The sequence below is a fragment of the Rhinolophus sinicus genome, chromosome 3 (assembly GCF_057876585.1).
Source record: "Rhinolophus sinicus isolate RSI-liver-muscle chromosome 3, RSI-T2T, whole genome shotgun sequence".
NCBI lineage: Eukaryota > Metazoa > Chordata > Mammalia > Chiroptera > Rhinolophidae > Rhinolophus > Rhinolophus sinicus.
Window position 1 is genome coordinate 154,862,391 of NC_142503.1, and position 6,030 is coordinate 154,868,420.

Consider the following 6,030-nt stretch of genomic DNA (forward strand, 5'->3'; position numbering starts at 1 on the left):
GTCTTCACCAGGGCATGATGGGCGTTTGCCTCCCAGGTTTCCTGGAGACTTCTCAATGACGCTATGAAAATCCAGCTCATCTGGTGGTTGATCCTATTCTCAGACACCAGAAGGTTACCTGGGGCACTGGAAAGTTTTCTTCAGACAATAACGATATCCCATCCTCCTCTGGTGAAATCCTTAGTATCTGAGGTCCTGCTTCTTGGTTTCCTCTGTTGGGATGTGGCTTCCGCTTCTGAATCTTGAGCCTTGTAAGAAGGGCTCTGCAGTAGTTGTCAGTGGGAGCAGGTTCTGGATAGGCCAGAGGAGGCAGGAGCCTAAGCTTTGTAGCGGTGGCTTTTGTCTGAAGAGGTTTGGGGTGTGGGGCCAGGCATAGGGACCCAGCCAGCACCGGGAACAAAAGCCAAGCACCTGCTCTGTGCTTTCGGGTCTGGTTGGCCAGGGTATCTGACACCAGAGAACATCTTTCCTTTCACACTCTATTGTCCTGGGGCTTCAATTACATTCTTGACTCAGAGCCCAGGAATGGGGATAGTGAGTAGTCCAGAAATCCTTAGAGCAATGACTCACTTGCATTTTCAGCCTCCACACCTCCCTAACCGTGCTGCACCCTGCTGGTCTTCCAGATCGAGGGTCTCACCACCACCTCCACACAGCTGGGTGGGCATCCCTCGGCCTCAGAGCTGCCATCAAGATGGGTCCCTGCTGTGTAGTGACTGCATCAGCAAAAGCAGGGCACCCAAAAGAATAAGAAAAAGATGACAGAATTTAATATTTTATGTTTCCCAAAAAAAAAAACTCATTGAAGAAGTCATCACTGGACAAATCTAAATATTCTTGGTCTCCCACTACTTTATTGTGAATTTTTAAGTTTTATTTTGAATTACAAATGTGTGGAGGGTGTCTTAAGCAGACTGCATCGCTCAGCAATGTCGTGGCCGACCACCATGAAGTGCTGGGCAACTCCAAGCTTCTCACTGTGCCCTCAACCGTCCCGAGGACCCCACCCCACGTTCCCCAACACATTGACACAGTCCACGCTCAGAGCCACCATCACCACCACCACGACGCTCATGGGGCAAACACCGACCACAGCTGTACCTCTCGTGTTGTGTTGCACGGGTGTTTGTGAGTCTGCAGCCCTGAACAAACCACCTGAGTTCAGTCCCCGCTTCTTCCCGGAGAACAACTGGGGGATCTGAGGCAAGTTACTTGGTGTCTCTGGATTTCAGTTTCCTTCTCTGGAAAAGCCTGTCCTTTACAGTTGTTATAAAGAATAAAAGATAAAATGTGCCCAGGACCTGGCACCTGGCAGGCCCTTAGTGAATACTAGGATGGTTAATGCCCTCTCTTCACTCTTCTCAAAGGAAGACCGAGCAGCTCCCTCTTCTGTAACAGAACCAGCACCATCTGCCACACCCCATAGTAGCCTGAGGGACTTTATAGGGAGACTTTAGCCTTTGAAGTAGCCTCCCTCCCGAGTCTCCTGCCTCCGCTGCCCCAAACTTTTAAAGAGGAGGGGGCCGCAAAAGGGTGGTGCTGTCATCAGTCCTTTTCTGAAATCGGTGCCTAATTTTTTCTTTTTTAGCGTCAGCCATCAGCTAGGGACCAGACAAGTGTGTCTGAGAAGCCCTGGACTGAGGAGTCATCCGGGAGCGAAGCCCACCTGGGAAGGGCAGGGTCAGCCCTGAGCCTCCTTGAGTGTCAGCAGGTCATGAATTTCCAGGAAGGGATCCCTTCCCAGGACCCTGTGGTTGTGAAGCTCAAGGACAGCAGTAACGGAGATGCAGTGGTGGGAGGGTGGGGAAATTCGTTGATTAGCGCTTCCCACACTTAAGTGAGCACAGGAATTACCTGGGCATCTTGTCGAAATGCAGGTGCTGACTGGGGTCTGGGCAGGCTTGTGGTCTTGCATTTCTTTCCAGCTCTGGGGATGCCGACACTGCTTGTCTGCGGGCCCCCCTTTAAGTACGTAGCAGGGCTCTGGCTCAGAGGTGTGAGCTGGCGGTTAACGTTGGCATTACTCAAAGAGACTGGCTGTCACCTGGGTGGTGGGAAGAACAGAAACCAACTCATTCAGCTCCGGAGTCACAATGTGGAAGGGAGCATGCGATGCCTACACCAGCCTAGGCTCTGGTGGGGGGAGGCCCGAATATAAGACCTAGCTGGACTGTCAGCTCTAATGCATCTTTTGGAGCAAAAATTAATATAAGACCTGGTCTTATTTTACTGTAAGACCAGGTATGATTATAATATAATATAATGCCGGGTCTTATGTTAATTTTTGCTCCAAAAGATGCTTTAGAGCTGATTGTCTGGCTAGGTCTTATTTTTGGGGAAACACGGTAGTTCCACAAGCCTGTGCAGTGAGAAAGAAGTAATTCCTCACCAGGAAATAGGGGCATCTTAGGAAGGGGTCATGAGCATGAGGTAGCCCAAACCCACAAAGGCGCACTCCAGCCGTCCCAGGACCACAGCAGGCCTTAGGAGGAGTCCAGGCACCGGCCAGGACGAGGGGGAGGCAAGTGAAGCACTAGGCTGCAAAATGTAAGGAGGTACTTGCTCTCAAGGTCACACAAGTACTTGCACCTGAACGCCTCCTTAACTTGTGCACCTAGAGGCCTCATTCACCTCACCCTCGTCCCCGCCCTGCTAAGGCAGATAGTAGTCACACTTTGGCTTCCCTCTTTGGTATTTCATCTGGGACAGCCAGCTTAACCCTCTGTACCTCCATTTTTTTCCCTCAAGAAAATAAGTTGAAAATGAGAAAGAAAGTCACTTACCAGAAATACCTTCAGAATGTATTTATCTCTGAATGTCTGGCACCTAACCCAGGACCTGGCATGTAGTAGGTGCTCACAAATGTTTTGTTCAGTGAATGATTGAATCCTATTAATAAATGGGGAGGACCTTTTATTATTTAATAGAAGTTACCTCCTATCCAGAGGACAGGGGCTATTGTCATCAGCTCTGCACTTAGTGCATTCCTAGAATATAACAGAGGTCAATAAAAGTCTGTTGAATTTGACAGAGGTGAAACTCATTCAGTCTGAAGTCAGTATCTGTTCACAAGGTGGCAGCGAGGGACCTTCTGCACAATATTTTCCCTTCCTCTTCTTGAAATTCCTGTCTTAATAATTTATTCCTTTGACTTTCATTTTCCTTACCCCCTTGCCTTACTTTAAATAGCAGAGCCATAGGGAAAGGATTACATTAACCAGAAACAAACCTTTACCTTTATTGAGTTTTTGCGTTGGGAATTTTCTAAACCAGGCGAACGATTGCCTATGGGCCAAATTAACCCACCATCTGTTATTGTACAACCTGGGAGCTAAGCATGGCTTTTACATTTTTTTAATGGTTGGAGAAAACTCAAGAGATGAATAATAGTTCATGATATGTGAACATTGTATGAAATTCAAATTTGAGCGATTATAAATAAAGTTTTATTGGAACACAGCCACATTCATTCACTTATGTGCTGTTCGTGGCTGCTTTTGTACTACAATGATGGAGTTAAGTAGCAGGGACAGAGATTTATGGTCCACAGAGTCTAAAATATTTACTATCTGTCCCTTTACAGAAAAAGCCTGTTGACTCCCTACTGTCTACTTATCCCATCAACTTCTTCCCAGTGTTTTTTTACAAAACGACTAGATATAATCTAATTTTAGTGAGGAAGTGACACTCCCTGTAGGAAAGTTATGTGTGAGTAGAAATCTTGTGAATAAAATCGTGTTTTAAATATTTTTTATATTTCTACTTAAATAATTATTTAGATTTAGAGAAATGCAAATGTTTTCTCTCTGGTTTTGGAGGTCAGGTTTGTCTGAAGCAGGCACTTCATTCCCCCAGAATTACCTCCTCTTTATCTTGTCCATTCACTGCTCATAATTCTTGGGGCTCAGGCTATCAGCACTGGTGCGCTCCATACTTAATCTCCGTCTCACCTCCCTGGAGGCAGACTGAATTATGATCCAAGCAAGAGAGAGACTTTTCCCAGGGGTGGAAAAGGAAGTGATTTACTCCGTTTGCTCCCACCAATATGACGGGAAATCATCTGTCTGCAGCTAAGAGGTTTCCATACTGTAAGAAGTAGGGGGTGGTCCTAAGCAAGGATAGGGATTCCTTCCAGAATTGATATTTCCTCCATTGTCCCCCCTACTCAAGCTTATCAGTAAATGTGGGATTGTCATTTTGACCCCCATTCAGTCCCCATCACGGACTCTCCGCAAACTTCTGGGTCTGCAGCTGGTCAACTTTAAGGAAAGTGAACTTGGGCTAAATTGGCAGCACAGGGATCTTAAGTTAGACATCACCTCCCAATAGGGAAAGTTGATGAGGTCTGATCTCAGTCTGAGAGTTGCGATTTCCCCAGGCTTTCTCGATACTAGATTCTACTGGATTTGCCAGTGGGATTGATTTTGTGGGTCTCACCAGCGTGAGCCTTGAAGCTCCATTTCCCCTCTCACCTCAGTGTCTGCCAATAGCAGATGGGAGCCTTGCAGCCGCCCTCTGGGTTGCTGGTGAGAAATTGAAAAGTCACCTCCACCTTCAAGATGTGAACTGAGGGGAGTTATTGCAAGACAGCCAGCTTCCATCTCCCCATTTTCATAGTGTAATGTGGTGTCTGTCATGAAATACCTTTAAGGAAACAATCCCCGATCTTTTTCTGACATGAAGAAACTTTGAATATGCCCAGAATCATAAAATCAAGGTACTGCCACACTCACAACACTTCTGACACCAGGGTTGTCCACATATTAAGCAATTCTCTGACACCAGCTGGGTGTTCTACAATTCGTATCAGTTTTGACACCATCTACCTGAAGTTAGCATCAGATCCCACAGATTAAGGGCTCAGTCCCACAAGACTGCCCCACTTCAGGCAGCTGTACTTCTGACTGACCAGCTATAAATCAGGGTTCCCGTGACACCCTCCTCGGATTCCATAATTTGCTCTAATGCCTCATAGAACTCACGGAAACACATTTACCAGTTTATTATAAAGGATATAATAAAGATAATGAACAGCCAGGTGAAGAGATAAGGCAAGACCCAGAAGGGTCCCAAGTGCAGGAGCTTCTGTGCCCGTGGAGTTGAGCTGTGCCACCCTCCCAGCAGCGAGTTGTGTTCACCAACCCAGAAGCTCCCCAAGGCCCGTACTATTGGGATTCGGATGGAGATTTCGTCATGTAGGAATGGTCGATTATGAATTCCCAGCCCCTCCAGAGAATGGGGAGGGGCAGGGTGTGATGCTGAAAGTTCCAAGCTTCTGATTGTGGCTCGGTCTTTCTAGTGATCCCATCCAAGATTCAAGGTTATCTTAGTCAATACTCACAATATGAGTAGGTAATGTATTCCAGGATTCAAGAGGCACCTCAAATTCATGCACACACAGAAAAAGGAGTCACTTCATCAGAACGTAAGATACACTTAACACTTAGGAAATTAAAAAGGCCTTGGGAGATCTGTGGAGCTCAGTGTGAAGACTCCTCCCACCAGGGCTGCACAATGACTGTTGTAGACCCTGGGTTCTCTTGCCTTTGTGTTCTCCTTTCCTCCACAAAACAATATTAAAAGTATATTTTAAGTCTGCGTTGGTATGAAGGCAAATAGATTAATATTATATACTAAAACATTTTCTTCGACCTCAAAGTATTTTTTCTTCGATTTTAAAAGAAATTAAACCATTTTTGTGGGCATCTGAGAGCCTCGTGCCTCCTGTGCCTGATGGAGAAGTTGGCCCTGCTGCACAACCCTGCAGCCTCGACTTCATTCCACCCTCCACACCCTGTTTGCTGAAACAAGCAGAGAGTCTGTATCGGCTGAAGGAAATTCACAGAGCAGTACATGTCTTCCCTGAAGAAAGCCAAGTAACAAACGACAATGGTGGGGTGGCGGGGGGGCAACAGAGGGAAGACCCTGAGAAAGCCCAGGACTGGCAGTAGAGAAGCCTGGGTCTCAGGACTTAACCACTTGACTCCTCAGTTGTCCCAGGGAGAGACAACTCTGTCTCTCAGTGGTACG